At 46.3% G+C, this 17,041-nt stretch overlaps 1 long non-coding RNA gene across 2 annotated transcripts in view; it reads right to left on the bottom strand.

Moving 5' to 3' along the window:
* LOC138284837 (uncharacterized) overlaps positions 1 to 17,041 on the bottom strand; it is a 36,232-nt gene that overhangs the window by 4,209 nt on the left and 14,982 nt on the right. For both annotated transcript variants that reach the window (XR_011201463.1, XR_011201462.1), the window contains one exon: positions 16,281 to 16,328. This is a non-coding gene — a long non-coding RNA (uncharacterized lncRNA). The remainder of the gene's footprint in view (positions 1 to 16,280; positions 16,329 to 17,041) is intronic.

Below are 17,041 nucleotides of genomic sequence, written 5' to 3'. Positions count from 1 at the left end.
ATAAAAACTATCCAACGTGTTGTGCACAATGTATTTGTTAGTATGTCAGACGATATGTTGGATTAGCCCTTTTGTTTTGTTTCCCATCTTCTTTATAAACTGCCATTTTATTGTCTGGCAAACTGTCCAACTTTAGTCGTGAGTCTAAAAGCTGGGGATTGTATAAAATGTTGTAAATAATTGATTTAACGGAGGAAGAAAAATTGGTTTGTTTTTCGAGTATGAAAAATGATAAAGTTTGTTTTTTTGTATAATGAAATAAAGTATGTGTGAAAAAACTTTTAAAGTAGTGTCCAATATATGAGGAGTGTTGCTTTTCATCTTGACTGTATGTGTGCCAGCTCCCCCCTTGCAGTCTCTCCAGGACTCCTCTGATACCTGCTGAGCTACCTGTTGAGCTGGGGTGCTAGTCCCGGCATCACCTCTGCCTGCTAATGCGGGGCCCAGTTAGCCTTGCTGTCCTGCTTTCCTCCAGCCTGGTGCCCTTGCCTTTTTTGTGCCTGTTTTGTGTGCCATCTCAGCCTTAGTCCATTCCAGCTTACTCTTTGCCGCCTGTTATTCTGCTGCCTTGCTGGGCTTTTTTCCCGCCTTTTTCCTCCTCCTGCCTCCTGCCACCTAGCGCCCCTCCCTCCCCAGGACCTACTTGCCAGAGGCTGAAGTGCGGCCAAGCAGTGGACGTGCCACTGGAACACAGAAGGAGTGCCAAAGGCAAGCCCGTCTGCACTCGTCTGTGCCTGGACCCCACCTATTGCCGGGAACTCTGGACTTCCAACCAACCACTGATACTCCTCTACCGAGCTCTGGACCCTGAACCCTAAACTTCACAACAACAATTGTTCCAACACATCTCTCGATCCACGGAAGGTCCCTTCATGTGCCGCCGCTTTCTTAGCAATGCAAAACTGCCCGTCTGCACAGGATCCCTCACCACACCTAACCGAGAGACCACAAACGCCCCGGAACTGCTCAAGTGTATTCTGCTCAATGTCTGGTCCCTATGCATCATGCCACAGAAATCTGAGTTACCATCACTTTCCTCCCAGTGATCTTCATCACCAAGACCTGGATAAACCCTTCTTCAATCTCCACAGCAATGCCCCACAGCTACAAAATGATACACCAGGACTGCGCCAACAAACATGGATGAGGCATTGCCACAAAGAAACCATTCGACTCCCCACCACTGAAGATGACACCACATCATTCATGGAACACCTCAATTTCCAACTCCAAACCAATGCCAGACAACAGTCATAGACACCCTTGCCTACAGACCTCCGGGACCGCGTCAACATCCTGCAATGTAATCTCTGACTTCATCACCCTTCTAGCCATCGACTCCAGGCACTAAATACTACTCAATGACCTCAACTTTCACCTCAACTACCCCAAAACGCAAATTCTACCAATCTCCTGGAAAGCTTGAGCACCATTGGCATCACCCAACTCGTCACCGACCCCACACACAGCGCAGGACACACACTTGACTCTATCTTCACATCCAGTGACAAGGTCAAGTGCAGCCACATCACCGAACTCACTTGGACTTACCACGCCATCGTCCACTTCACCATCACAGGTTCCCCATGCACCACCACCAAGCCCCTGAGCTCCTCCCACTGCAGCCTGAACAAAGTGACTCAGACACAGTTGTCAGAGGCCCTCAACAACAGCCTCCCCAATGCTGCACAGAACCTAGAACAGGCCATTTGGAATTTCTCTGACTGGATCACCAATTGCACCAACAAAGTCACCCTCATCAGGCCAGCCAAAACAGCAGATAACCAAGACAAGCCAGCTGGTACACTCCTGAACTCAGAACCATCATGTGCAATTGCAAATGACTGGAAAACCAATAGCTTACCCCAAAAGACCCCACCAACTGAACCACCTTCAAATTAGCCCAAAACAAGTAGCACCAATGCATCAAGGACACAAAACAAGATACCATCACAGACTTAATCAAAACAAGCACAAACCACACTAAGGAATTCTCAAAAATTGTTAGAAGGTTCTCCTGTCCGTCAGCCACTGAGAACATGATTCACACATACCAAGAACTCTGCAATGCCCTGTCGGAATACTTCTACAGCAAGATAACCTCCATCTGCAACAACTTCAACTCCCACCCTAAAGATGTGGGACTCCCACCCACGGACACTCACCACTCAATCTCCACATGGAAACCACTCACCACGCAGATCACTGCTACCATCATGTTCTCTGTCCACTCCAGAGCTCCCACGGACCCTTGCCCCCACCAACTTTTCAACCTCGGAAACCAAGAAATCTGCACGGAACTTACCAACGTTCTCAATACCTCCATCACCACTGTGACCTTCCCCGACAGATGGAAACATGCTTAGGTTAGACCCCTCCTGAAAAAACCCTCTGCCGACCCAAGCAAACTCAAAAATTACCACCCTATCTTGCTTCTTCCATTCCCCACCAAATTTCTCAAGAAGGCCACCAGCTCACTGAACACCTAGAAAAAACAAATGACTCCCAAACTGGCTTCCGCGCCAAACAAAGCACTGAAACCACCCTGATAGCTGCCACTGACAACATCAGATTCTTCCTCAGCATGGGTGAAATAGCAGCCCTGATCCTCCTCGACCTCTCAGTGGCATTTAACACTGTATCCCACCACACCCTCATCAACAGACTAACCCACACTGGCGTTGGGGGAATTCCCTCAAATGAATATAATCTTTCCTCACAGGATGAATGCAAAGAGTCTGCCTACCACCCTTCACCTCGGAACCCAAGAGTATCATCTGCGGCGTACCCCAATGATTGTCCCTAAGCCCCATCTGATTTAACACCTCCATGACGCCCCTGGCCAACATCGTCAGGTCCCACGGACTAAATATCATATCCTACGCTGACGATACCCAACTCATCTTCTCTCTCACTGAAGACTCCAGCACCTACAGAGCAAACTTCCACGATGCCATGACCAGTTTCGCTGACTGGATGAGAACCAACTACCTGAAACTCAACTCAGACAAGACTGAAGTGCTGCTTTTCTGGAAAAACACCTCTCCATGGGTCAACACCTCGGCTCCACACCCTCAGCAACAGACCATGCGTGCAACCTCGGCATCATCTTGACAGAAAACTCACCACGAAGCACCACATCAATGCAATAGCATCCTCAGGCTTCCACACCTTCGGCATGCTCCATAAAATCTTCAGATGGTTCCTCTTTAATGCCAGAAAGACCGTCACTCAGGCCCTCATCACCTGACTGCTAGGTTACAGAAATGTGCTCAACACAGGCATCACCACACAACCCCTCAAGAGACTGTAGATCATCCAGAACGTTGTGACCCGTCTCATCCTCGACCTACTCAAATGGACCCACGTCACCCCCTACCTCAGGAACCTCCAATGGCTCCCTGTCCACAAGAGATGCCAGTTCAAAATAATAACACACCTACAAGACCCTACACAACCAGGGACCTGCGAACATCAACCACCACCTGACTTTCCACCAACCCACCAGAAGCCTGCGCTCAACCTCCTTGGCCCTTGCCCACATCCCCCGCATACGCCGAAGCCACAGCAGAGGATTTTCCTTCTCCTACTTCACCGCCAAAGCCTGTAATAAGTAACCCGCCACATAGAAACATCACCCTCCCTGGCGGAATTCAGAAGGGGACTCAAGACCTGGCTATTCGACTGAGACCAGCTTATCCTCACTGCCTGGATACCCATAGGGGTGAAGAGCAGTGCTCTACAAGGGGTTGATTGATAAGATATTTATGTTGATGAAAAATAAGTTCTGATTAACTGGTGAAATGGTTAGTGTTTTCTTTTCTTTTAACCCTTAACATATGAGTCCAGACAAGAGAAGCTTTTTCAGTCTAAGAGCGAACAGGGGATATGAACCAATGTAATAAACATATGCCCTTTTAATGCTTGTTTGGACTTCAGAAGCACGCTATAAGGAGAGCTTCCACCATGTGTACACTGCATGCTGCAGCCTTTGTAGAAAGAGACTGAGTTCATGCTGCGTAGCATGGGCATTGACGACTTTGACAATGATTTGTGGCCATGCTGTATAGCAGTGTGGCTCCTGTACACCATGGCTACAAGTAATAATAAAATGGACTATGATGCATCCAGGGCTAAAGCTCTTTGAAAAACAAAAAAACACATGGGCACTGGCTGCGTCAAAGCACTTTTTAAAATAAGTTGTAGCCATAATGCAAAGCATTCATACTGCTGTACGCCATGGCCACAAAACATTGTGAGAACTATTGGCTTTGCCAGTGGTTGTTGGATTTTACATGTATCTATCGTGTTCAAACATGCACTATCTCACATTGACTGACTGGCTCTCATGCACTCTTTGACATTCTTACTCATCCCATCATTCTCAATTCTTTTAGGATTCTGTATGGTTTACACCAGTGGTTCTTAACCTGTGGTCTAGGGAGCCCTAGGAGTCTCCAACGCCTACTCACGGGGTCCACAACTGCTTAGAAAAGTAAATAATATTTACAGATTAATAACTTGTTTATGACTAAAGAAGCAAAGTGTAATACTGAAAAACATTAAAACATTCTATAAATGTGAAGGAATTTTAAATTTGAGCATAAAAATTCAGTTATTATCCCTAGATTGATTTGGGGGACCAGTAAATCAGAATATATTATGGATGATGGAGAGCCTCAACTGAATTCAAATGCGCTCCAATTTTACCATTAAAGTTGAAAAAAAAATATTTTATAATTGTGAGTTAAAAAAATATTTAATTATTTATGTATTTTTTTGATGAATGCTTTTTTCCATATTTTTGAGTATTGTTCTGTGATTGAAATCATCACAATGCTTAGGCTAGAGTCCCCGGATTCCACTAATGACGTAGTGAGGGTCCCCATGTTCCAATAACGATTCAGTCAGTGTCTGCGGATTCCAGTAACGATTAAGTGGGGCCCACAGAAGTCAAAAGGTTAAGAACCTCTGTGTTGGCTCACGATATTGTTATATATAAATATTGCTTATGAAAGCAATGCTTGGACACATCTGTAGGTCGTGAGTACCATGCATTTTGTAAAGTTATCTTTGAATTAATTCATAGCAACTATATTAGCATTTGTGTAGGGGTGATTAACCCTGTGAAAAAGATATTGCCGTGTGGAACCCTGAAACTTCCGAGCTACACCAGAATAATTTGTAGCCACATATTCTAAAACCTGAAACGTTTAACACACTCTCCCTGTTTTTCTGCACTGTTTCCATTCCTACGTGTAAGAGGAATTGCAACTGTGTGGCTATGGTGAACTGCCAAGTTGCTGCCAGGCTTAATACGTTGAGCCAGTCTTGAATTTTTCTAATCATCATCATGTTGCATTCTCGGACTGATAGTTTTGCTTTTTATGACATTGCAAGAATAGAAGCAAATTACCCAGTATGCAAACTGCAGAGTGCTAAAAAGCCAGGATTGGCGAAAGCTGACAGACATGGCTATGGACAACCTGCTAGCTATGAAAATTGGTATTGTTCTGTCTTGTAATGTAGAAAGTCCTGTGTATGCTTTCATACTCTTTTAAAAGGCACCACATACAAAATTAATTTTAAGTTTACCGTGGCGTAATGAAACTTGAGCCCGCCCCCTGCTAAATATATGACGGGGCACGCGGGCCGGCTTTAGCACTGGTGGTTCCTAATGCATCAGTCTTTCTTAGGACCACCCTCCCCCATGACCTCCTTCTACACAAATTCCCTCTCTACCACCCCAGTGCCCCTAATCTCTCCATAGCCCGTCTCTGACACACATTTCTTTTTCTTTTTTGAAGTGCTACTCGTAGTTCACTCAGAGGTTTGTGATCTGCATGGTACAGATTCTCCGCAGCAGGCACAGTATCCCTGTGCACTACTTAATGAGTAAAAACTGCCACTAGAAAAAATGTGGATCTCTCACCAGCAGTAATAGTAATCACCAGAGTTATATTGACATTTTTATTGTTGCCTGAAAACAGCTGGATGCACAAGCAAGTTTAGTGCTTCTAAACCCATAAGTTATTTTTAAACAAAGCGCCCACACCAAAGTCAGTGCACCGGTTTTACCGCTCTAAAGCCGGTCCTGCGTCCACGCTCTGAACCCAGTCAGGAGCCCTTAGGCCAGTGCACAGTGCCTGGGGGGGCGGGGGGAGTCTGGAGCTCAGGGGCACCCCTGCACCGCAGGGGCTATTGTTACGCCTCTGTTACTGACTTTTGAGTAAGGATGCTTGAGAACCAGGTATTTTAACAATCAGTGACAGAATAAAAACACAAAAAATAAATGAAATCTGATTTTAACTCTTCCGTGTTCTCTACAATATAAAAATGAGTGAATCATATTTGAAAACATGCTTGTTAATCCTATATTGCTACATCAAGTACCCAAAAGTGGAAAAAACAAAAAAGAAAAAGAAACAACATTTTATTGACATCGGTAAATAAAAAAAATGCAAGCAGAGTACCGTAGACTAGTCTTCATTATTAATGTCTTCTTTAAAAACAAGCATTTGCAATGCAGAAGTTCTCGCATTGACTTGAGTTAGAGCTATTGGCGTTGTAAATTGATAACCGGAATTTTCTCACCACATAAATTGGTCAACCCTGCCTCATAATTTAGTCTTTTCCACATGACTCCAATGGCCCTGCATATATATAAAGCACTTCCATTTACCTTTGAGGTGGGTGCCGCAAAAGCCTTGGAGGTAGCGGCCGCCATTACAACAGGTCAGAAAAGCAGCGCTTGCGCGCTGCTATGCTCAACCTAAAAACGAAACCTAAACGTGTTGGTATGTCACCTAGGGCCAGATGTAGCAAACATTTTGCATGGTATTTGCAACTCGCATCGCTATGCTAAATTACTTTGTGACCGCGAATGCGGTCGCAAAGCAATTCACAGTTACCACCAGTGTCACACTGGTGGTAACCCATTTGCAAAAGGGAAGGGGTCCCCATGGGACCCCTTCCCCTTTGTGAATGTTGGCAAAAAGGGGTTTTCAGAGCAGGCAGTGGTCCAAAGGACCACTGCCTACTCTGAAAAACCGAAACCAAATGGTTTCGTTATTTTATTTATTTTGCAACTCGTTTTCCTTTAAGGAAAACGGGCTGCAAAATAAATAACATAGGGCCAGATGTAGGAAGGAAGCAATTTGCGAGTTGCAAATTGCGAGTCCTTCCGACTCGCAATTTGCGACTCGCAAATTGCTATGCAGTACGGTGTCTCAGACACCGACTGCAACTCGCTATGGGGTCGCAATGACCCACCTCATGAATATTCATGAGGTGGGTCGCAAATTGCGGCCCCATAGCGAGTATAGGCACTCGCTAACATGGAGGCCTGCTGTAGTCAGCAGGCCTCCATGTTAGCGACCTGCTTTTCAATAAAGCAGTTTTTTTTTTTTTTAAATGTAGCCCGTTTTCCCTAAGGGAAAACGAGCTGCATTTCAAAAATTCCGAAACCTTTTGTTTCGGTTTTTTCAGGGCAGGGAGTGGTCCCTTGGACCACTCCCTGCCCTGAAAAAATATTTTGGGGTCCATTCACAAAGGGGAAGGGGTCCCATGGGGACCCCTTCCCGTTTGCGAATGGGTTACCATCCACTTCAAGTGGATGGTAACTGCGACTCCATTTGCGACCGCATAAGCGGTCACAAATGGAATTGCATACCATTGCGAATCGCAAATAGGAAGGGAACACCCCTTCCTATTTGCGATTCGGAAATGCATTTTGCGAGTCGGTAACGACTCGCAAAATGCATTTCTGCATAGGAAACACGCATTTGCGAGTCGCAAACGGCAAATTTTGCCGTTTGCGACTCGCAAAGTGCTTCCTACATCTGGCCCATAAACTGCTTTATTTAAAAAGCAGTCACAGACATGGAGGTCTGCTGACTTCAGCAGGCCACCATCCCTGTGAGTGCAGGGACTCGCTATGGGGTTGCAAAATGCGACCCACCTCATTAATATTAATGAGGTGGGTCTTTGCGACCCCATAGCGACTCGCAGTCGGTGTCTGAGACACCGTACTGCATCCGATTTTGGGAATCGGAAATTGCGAGTCACACCGACTCGCAATTTCCGATTCGCAAAATCGGAAAATGCTACATCTGGCCCTTAATGGCTTGAATAACTGCTTGAATAACTGCTCGGAGACTGAATTTTCTTTTGCATGTGAGCAGCGTTATTTGGAATCATTGCACATGACCTCCCTGGTTTATTTACATTCTATACCATGAACTAACTTTACTTTATTATCCATTTAAAAGTGGCATGTGTTGAATTCCCTCTCATTTAATAATGTGCAATGTTTAATACCATGTCGGTCACATTATGATGAACTTTTTTTGTTCTTGACTGCTCATGGCAACCTTTCCCATCATGGTGGTTGTGTCCTTGAGGTGTTCCCGGAAAGTTTAGGCAGAGGCATCCTTTATTTATACATATCTGCAAAACGACTTCTACTGTCTGCGGGTGTAATTTGTATAGCAGCCAGAAGAGGGTGCACGAGTGTCACTGAAAGCATTCTTCCAAACCCGTGCGGGGTCATGCCTGATTGAGAGTGTGCCCCTTCCAAAACTATTGGAATGGGGATTCCATGTGCATTTGGTGGCTAGAGGTGAATGGCTGTGTGTAGGTCGCCAGCGGTGCCTAGGTTTGCCCAGGTTGAGTGCTCTACAACTGGGTTCGGTAGGTACGTACGAGCCAAAATATTGAATGTAGTGTACTCAGAATAGCTATCAGTGCTTCAGATTTATTCAGATATTTACACACACTACTTTTACTCTGCCCATGGAAATAAAAAGCAACACTTAACATTGGCCAGTTTTGTTTAAGATGTATTTTGTCAGAGAGCTTGCTCAGTCTCACAAAAATGCACAGGAGTTCAACGTTCTAACATATGAATGTGAGAGATACGTCATTATAAAAACACAAGGGTTTCTGTTTTAAACACATACACACACAGACTGCAAACAAAACAAGTTAGCGCTGTATGAAACTTCAACGCGGCATGGCTGCCACGGAGCACCAAGGAGAGACAAAAGAAACAATGTGATGTAACTGGTAGTTGTAGGAGGCTGACCTGGCTTATAGTGGGTACCTTGTGGTACTTACACCCTGTGCCTGGTCCAGTTATCCCTTATTAGTAGAATAGAGGTGTTTCTAGCAGCTTAGACTGATAGAAGGTAGCTATGGCAAAGCAGCTTAGGCTGGACTCGGAGACATGCAAAGCTCCTACTATACCACTTATATCATATAGCAAAATATCATTAAAAAACACAATACTCAGAGTTACTAAAAATAAAGGTACTTTATTTTAGTGACAATATGCCAAAAGCATCACAGAGGATACCCTCACTTAGGAGGTAAGTAATATACACAAATTATATGTACACAAACCAAAATCAGGTAAGTAACAGTAAGAAAAGTAGTGCAAACAATGTAGAATCACAATAGGATGCAATAGGTAGACATAGGTCTAGGGGCAACACAAACCGTATACTCCAAAAGTGGAATGCGAATCACGAATGGACCCCAGGCCTATGGGAGATTGTAGAGGGTCGCTGGGACTGTGAGAAAACAGTAAGGGTGTCCAAAATACCCCACCCCAAGACCCTGAAAAGTAGGAGTAAAGTTACCCTACTGCCCCAGAAAGACAGTATAGTCGAGATAGGGGATTCTGCAAGAACCACAACTGCTACCAAAGCACTGAAGATGGATTCCTGGACCTGAGGACCTGTAAAAGAAGAGGACCAAGTCCAAGAGTCACGCAAGTGTCCAGGGGGGGCAGGAGCCCACTAAACCCCAGATGAAGGTGCAAAAGGGCTGCCTCTGGGTGGAAGAAACCAAAGATTCTGCAACAACGGAAGGTGCCAGGAACTTCTCCTTGTGTCAGAAAACGTCCCACGGTGTGCTGGAGGATGCAGGATTGTTTCCATGCAGAAATACCACAAACAAGCCTTGCTAGCTGCAAGAGTCGCATTGAGGATTTTGGGTGCTGCTAGGGACCAGGAAGAACCAGGATTTCGCCCCTTGGAAGAGGAGACAGAGGTGGCACTCAGCAACTCAGAGAGCCCCCGCAGAAGCAGGCAGCATAAGCAGAAGTACCAGAACAGGCACTTAGAAGATCTGAGGACAGCGGTCAACTCAGAGTCACAAAGGAGGGTCCCACGACGTCAGAGTCCAACTCAGCGAGTTGGGCAATGCAGGACGGAGTGCTGGGGACCCTGGCTAGGCTGTGCACATAGGAATCCTTGGAAAAGTGCACAGAAGCCGGAGCAGCTGCAAATCAGGCAGTACACAGGTTTGCTGTCTGGCATGGGGAGGCAAGGACTTACCTCCACCAAATTTGGACCGAAGGGCCACTGGACTATGGGAGACACTTGGACTGAGCTCCTGTGTTCCAGGGACCACGCTCGTCAGGATGAGAGGGGACCCATTGGACCCGTGATGCAGAAGTTTGGTGCCTGTGTTGGCAGGGGGAAGATTCCTTTGACCCACGGGAGATTTCTTCTTAGCTTCCAGTGCAGGGTGAAGGCAAACAGCCCTCAGAGCATGCACCACCGGGAAACAGTCGAGAAAGCCGGCAGGATGATGCGCTACAATGTTGCTGGTAGTCGTCTTGCTACTTTGTTGCGGTTTTGCAGGGGTCCTGGGGAAGTCAGCGGTCGATTCTTGGCAGAAGTCAAAGAGGGAAGTGCAGAGGAACTCTGGTGAGCTCTTGCATTCGTTATCTGAGGAATAGCCCAGAGGAGAGACCCTAAATAGCCAAAAAAGGAGGTTTGGCTACTGAGAAAGGAGGTTTGGCTACTGAAAGAGGTAAGCACCTATCAGCCACTCAGAGCTGTCCATTGTGCCCCAGCACCTCTGAATCCAAGATGGCAGAGGTCTGGGACACACTGGAGGAGCTCTGGACACCTCCCCTGGGAGGTGCTGGTCAGGGGAGTGGTCACTCCCCTTTCCTTTGTCCAGTTTCGTGCCAGAGCAGGGCTGGGGGATCCCTGAACCGGTGCAGACTGGCTTATGCAAAGATGGGCACCATCTGTGCCCATCAAAGCATTTCCAGAGGCTGGGGGAGGCTACTCCTCCCCAGCCCTTCACACCTATTTCCAAAGGGAGAGGGTGTAACACCCTCTCTCAGAGGAAATCCTTTGTTCTGCCTTCCTGGGTCTGAGGGGTTGGCAGCAGCAGCAACTGCAGTGGAGACCCCGGAAAGCAGGTTTGGCAGTACCCAGGTTCTGTGCTAGAGAACCGGGGATGCATGGAATTGTCCCCCCAATACCAGAATGGTATTGGGGTGACAATTCCATGATCCTAGACATGTTACATGGCCATGTTCGGAGTTACCATGGTGACGCTACATATAGGTATTGACCTATATGTAGTGCACGCGTGTCATGGTGTCCCCACACTCACAAAGTCTGGGGAATTTGTCCTGAACAATTTGGGGGCACCTTGGCTAGTGCCAGGGTGCCCACACACTAAGTAACTTGGCACCTAACCTTCATCAAGTGAGGATTAGACATATAGGTGACTTATAAGTTACTTATGTGCAGTGAAAATGGCTGTGAAATAACGTGGACGTTATTTCACTCAGGCTGCAGTGGCATTCCTGTGTAAGAATTGTCTGAGCTCCCTATGGTTGGCAAAAGAAATGCTGCAGCCCATAGGGATCTCCTGGAACCCCAATACCCTGGGTACCTAGGTACCATATACAAGGGAATTATAAGGGTGTTCCAGTGTGCCAATGAGAATTGGTAAAATTAGTCACTATCCTGCTGTGACAATTTTAAAGCAGAGAGAGCATAAACACTGAGGTTCTGGTTAGCAAAGCCTCAGTGATACAGTTAGGCACCACACAGGGAACACATACAGGGCATACATTATGAGCACTGGGGTCCTGCCTGGCAGGATCCCAGTGACATATAGGCAAAAACAAACATACATACAGTGAAAATGGGGGTAACATGCCAGGCAAGATGGTACTCTCCTACAGTAGTCATGCAAAGCACTCCAATATCGCTGATCGAATTTGCACTATATGAAACTTCAAAGCACCATGGCTGCCGTGAGCACGGAGGAGAGAGACAAAAGAAAAAAGTAGTTTGTCTACAGTAAAACATATCCACAATCGTGCAATAATCCATGCAACAGGGTCAGTCTGCAAGGCGGTACCAAAACCGCTCCAAGGCGGGACAAACGTTAAGCACTTACCAATGACATCAAGGGGTTTTTGAAAGTTAGGCCCACAAACAAGTGAAAGTGATGGGCGTGGTCAAAAGCCCACAGAATACTTACAAAAAACGCACTTTGTCGTAACCCCTTCAGCAAGAAATGAAAAAAAAAAAAGAAACATTTTCACTCACTTAAATTTAATGCAGTGGCATTTTAATTTGTGGTAGTACTAGAAAATGTGTGCTTATCGGGGATTTTCTTGCCTAACCTCAGAAGGGCCATTTTCATTTCAGTGTGGTTTTACCAGTATTGATCGGTTTAAGTACAGACTAGGAAAATCTAGGTAGAAGCTGGTCCTTTTTTCCCCCTATCAATGGGACGTTCAGGACATAGGTATTGCAAGCCCATTTAATCTTTCAAAAATTTATGGATACAAGCCATGATTCTGGGAGTACATTCATCGAATGTACAGAAGGATTTTACATTCGACTACTGAGCAGTATTAATACTCAGCATCCCTAAGCTTAGGGAGGCTGCTGTATGGCGTGCCGTGTTTGCAACAACCTCCTGTGATCAGGCACTCTCGGGGTCTCCAATTGTACCAACAGGTTGCAAGATTCATTTCACTGAGCAACTAATGAGGAATGCTTATAACACCTCTTTGCCTAGTAGGTTTGTAGCTCCTGCTTTAACCCAAATCTGCCACATGGAATGCTGTCATAGCGTGTTTTTGTCACATTAATGACTCATGCTTTAAATTAGTAACATTAAAACGTGTTTGCTTGTCACCATTGATAGCAGAATGTCATACTAGCTCCCCCAAATGGCTTTTTAATTTTTTTTCAGGAAGATAAATCTGCAGTGAAAACCATCCATAAACAACTGATTTACAAATACTTTTGTGCACCTGAATATTATTTAGGTGCAGTGAATACTGAATCTGCAGTTGGAATTTAGGAAGACTACATTCAGGAAAAACAATTTCGGGATATTTCCTTCTGCAAAATTCCACTTACTACTCTGGACAATCCTCTATGGTGGTAAAGCTTCTACAGTGGTGTAGAGTTAGGGATAGAAGCTCGGGTGGCCGGGAGTACGGCAGGAGAAATGATGAAGAAAGGTCCCCTTCATAGATCATGCTCCTCCACCTTCAGGAAGTCCCCATACAAGCTGCAGTATTTATTAACCCTACCACATCACACACAATGATTATGCTCTCGTGCTGAGGCCTTTCCATGATACAGCGTGAGACCTGTAGTGGGTCTCTGCGGCTGAAAGGGCACACCCGGCTACTGCCTTGTCATCAGCTGTAGAGTACCGACTGTGGTGTCAGCGAAGTGATTACATTTGCAGGACAGGCCTTTTTTCCTTGCTAAGGGTTTGCAAAAGCAACCTACTAGCCTCTCCAGGGGGTTTTCAACTTGTCATATCATTCTCCAATAAGCAGGTTCTTCACCCATCACTGCAAGGTATAGATGTTGTGTGGGCTACTTGTCTGTAGATAATGCATGCACATGCAATGCTTGTGTGAACTTGATGTGTGTGAAGAGCGAAGTGGTACATGTGGCTGAAGCCATAGTGGGTTCCATGATGCATGGAGTATATGTTGGTGGACTTAAGATAAAGGCATAGGCGAGAGCCATTGAGCAAATGTATATTTCAGGACCCTCCCATCCCCAGACCATTGCAGGGGTCCTTTTTCAGTGGGTTACAAATGGAGACAGAGAGTCCCTTTGAAGATAGTTTCCCCATGCACCCTCTCGGGCTATTGTTCGATGTGAGAGGCTACATCCCAGTTTGACAAGTACTTATGTGGGGCAGCTTCACTTGCCTTTGGGTTCTTGTTTTGGGTTGCTCCAGTGAGAAGACCCCTGCCTTCCTGCTCATAGCTATAAAAAACCAGGACTGGATAAGTGCATGGAAATCACAAAAGTGCACAGCTGCCCAGAAGTGATCACAGAAATGAACTGTGGGAATACACATGGACTGTCTGCAGCCTGAGTATAAAGATGAGACAGAACAATCCAGTCAATGTGCCAAGATTTCCTGACCATAAGCCTGGGGTCACACACCAATGGTGACCGGGAGATTCTTTTGTCTTCCAGGGTTGGGATACTGAAAGACAACTCCCCCTCCCAAGTTTGAGACCAGTAATCTACGGAAGAGTTGATTAGCCTGCTAGGAGGGTCTGCCTACAACCTACTTCGAGGGAAATAGCTGGCTGACAGTGGAGGAGAGGCACTAGATGTTCCCATTCTCGAAGAAGACGCTGCTCAGTAGAAGCAAAGGCTGCTAGGAACTGAGACGAGACAAAGCAGTGCCATTACTGCGACACGGGGTGCATCCTGTACCGAGATACTGCGAGGAAGTTCTGAAGACCTGGACATTTCTCCCCAGGAGACTTGGCACTGACACTTACAGTTAGCGGTGTCCTGGAAATTGACAGGATGTACATTAAATTCTGTGATGTACGACGTAGGTGTGCTGAAATGCTACAAAAGCCTCGACCTTCACATGCTGGTTGACTTACAGAAAAAGCTCTTACATGCCAGGAGCAGCCCAAGGTCGTCAGAAGGCGTGTCATCACTGCAACCTAGGGTGAAAGCCTGCTTGTTTTGGAGGGGGTGTTTGTGATTGGGCTCGAAAAAGATCTTCACAGAAAGATCTCTGTGATACTCAATGCACCTCTGACAATCGTGCTGGCACTGCCTTGCCTTATCTAAGGTTGCTAGTGCTTCTTATGTGAAGATACTGTCAGCTGAGCCAGAGTCGGGCCCACACTGTCCTCCCACAGCAGACTGCATGCAACACACCACTAGGAACAGGCACACTCAAACTGATAGCGGTGCATGCATCGACTGCCTGCACAGAAATTCTTCACAAACTCACTATCAGAGAACAGAAAGGTACAGTGGTGCTGCGCCCAAGACTGACAGGAAGACTGCACCTATTTGGGGTGACCATGACTGTAACCATCCCACAAGATTCACCCCAGTAGTCTCAAATTGGATTTCTCCCACTGGGCAGAAGCCATTGCTCATTGTCATTTGAGTGTCCCCAGATCTTTGAAGGGACTCTTTCCCATCAGAACCTCTAGCAAAAGCCCTATCTGTATTATGTACAGTATTTTTCAAGTGTATGTGCAGTAGTAAAGTACTCCAAAGTACTTTTTCCTTAAACTCAAATATTGGCTGGATTGTTTCTTAAATTATATTGAGCACTGAGGCCCTCACAACGAGGCTGGCGGTCTTAAGACCGCTAGCCTCGTGATGACTGTGGGACCGCCGCAGACAGGGGGGTCCGACCGCCCCATTATGGCCCTGGCTGATCCGCCACGGTCATACCGCCGACACCGCCAGGCTGCAGCCAGCCTGCAGCCAGCTTGCAGCCTGGCAGTCCCGGCGGTTGCAACCGCCAGCCTTTCCATGGCGGTAAACACCGCCATGGAAAGGCTGGCGGAACGAGGGCATCGGGGGCCCCTGCACAGCCAATGCACTTGGCATTGGCAGTGCAGGGGCCCCATGCACACCCCCATTGCGCATTTCACTGCGACAGGTTCTACTGCACCTGACGCACCTCAACATTGCCGCCGGCTCGATTACGCGGGGCCAGCAGGCGGAAATGCTGTTTTCGTTCACTGACCCAGCGGAAAACTCCTAATAGGGTGGTAATTATACCACCAGCACTGGCAGTATGATGGCGCCAAAGACTGCCGAAGTCGTAATGAGGGCTGAGTCTCTAAGATGACAGCAGCTCAGGCAGTAATGTTTGGACGGCTCAACTTCACTAACTTAAGATGTGTGTGCAGCTTGTATAACTGCTGATCAGTTTGGGGACCAAAATTAGGGTTAAGTCCCAGGACACCAGTGGTAAATGGCACAGATTCACATGAATGGAGGCCAGTGGTCACTTATTGTTCCCAGACCCCTGAAAAAGTTGCCACTATAGGCCTAAAAGTACATTTGAAAAATTCTTAAAACACTCACAAATATTCTTAAATTAAAGTCTCTGCTCGCCTTTTAAATGGAGGGTTAGCATTAAACGATAACCCTGATACCAAAACCATTGACTATGTAAGTTATAACAGGAGGATCAGAAAGTACCTGTGCTGATGATTAAGGTAACCAGAGGAGCCCCTGCTATTCCTCCAGCTGCAAAAGAAACATTTTGGGTCACTTTATGTGGCTGATTATAGACATGCAATAGAATGTGACATAACACATATGTGTCAGAGAGTGTGTCTGGTGTGGACATGGCAGAGGGCGTAGTTGATTGGCATGTCAATAAGTGTTGTTAAATATGTCAGTGATTGTGGTTGAAAATAGACCTGCATGCAAGTGTGACTGTACAAGGGCACATCAGTGATTGTGGCTGAAGCAATACATGTCTGTTTAAATGGCTTAATGTGGACAAGTCAGTGAGTAGGTGCTAACTGGTGTCAGTGTGTATGACTGTTGGGCAAGTGAGTTAGTATGACTCTAAGACATGTTAGTGTGTGTGACTGGATATGGACATGTCAGAGAGTGTGACTGGAAAATAACATTTCAGTGGGTGCAGTTGGACTTGGGCATGCCAGTCAGAGTGGCTGGTGATGAATATACAATTGTGGGTGTATCTGCAAATGGGTATGTCAGTGTCACTATTAAGGCACATATCAATTGAGTGTAGCTGAAGACAGATATTTTAGCAGGTCTCAGTGGAGTTAGATTAGCCAATGAGTGTGTCTGGACCTGCACATGTCAGTGAAAGTATCTGAAGCTGAGCACGCCTGGAGCTCAACATGTCAGTCACTGTAGCTGGATGCGGTCATGTCAGGAAGTGAGGCTGACGCTCGTCGTACCAATGAACTAGTTAGAGTGAGTGT

Source organism: Pleurodeles waltl, chromosome 3_1, assembly GCF_031143425.1.
Source record: "Pleurodeles waltl isolate 20211129_DDA chromosome 3_1, aPleWal1.hap1.20221129, whole genome shotgun sequence".
Lineage (NCBI taxonomy): Eukaryota > Metazoa > Chordata > Amphibia > Caudata > Salamandridae > Pleurodeles > Pleurodeles waltl.
The sequence above is the reverse complement of the archived record's forward strand: the minus strand, read 5'-3'. Positions and strand labels throughout refer to the sequence as shown.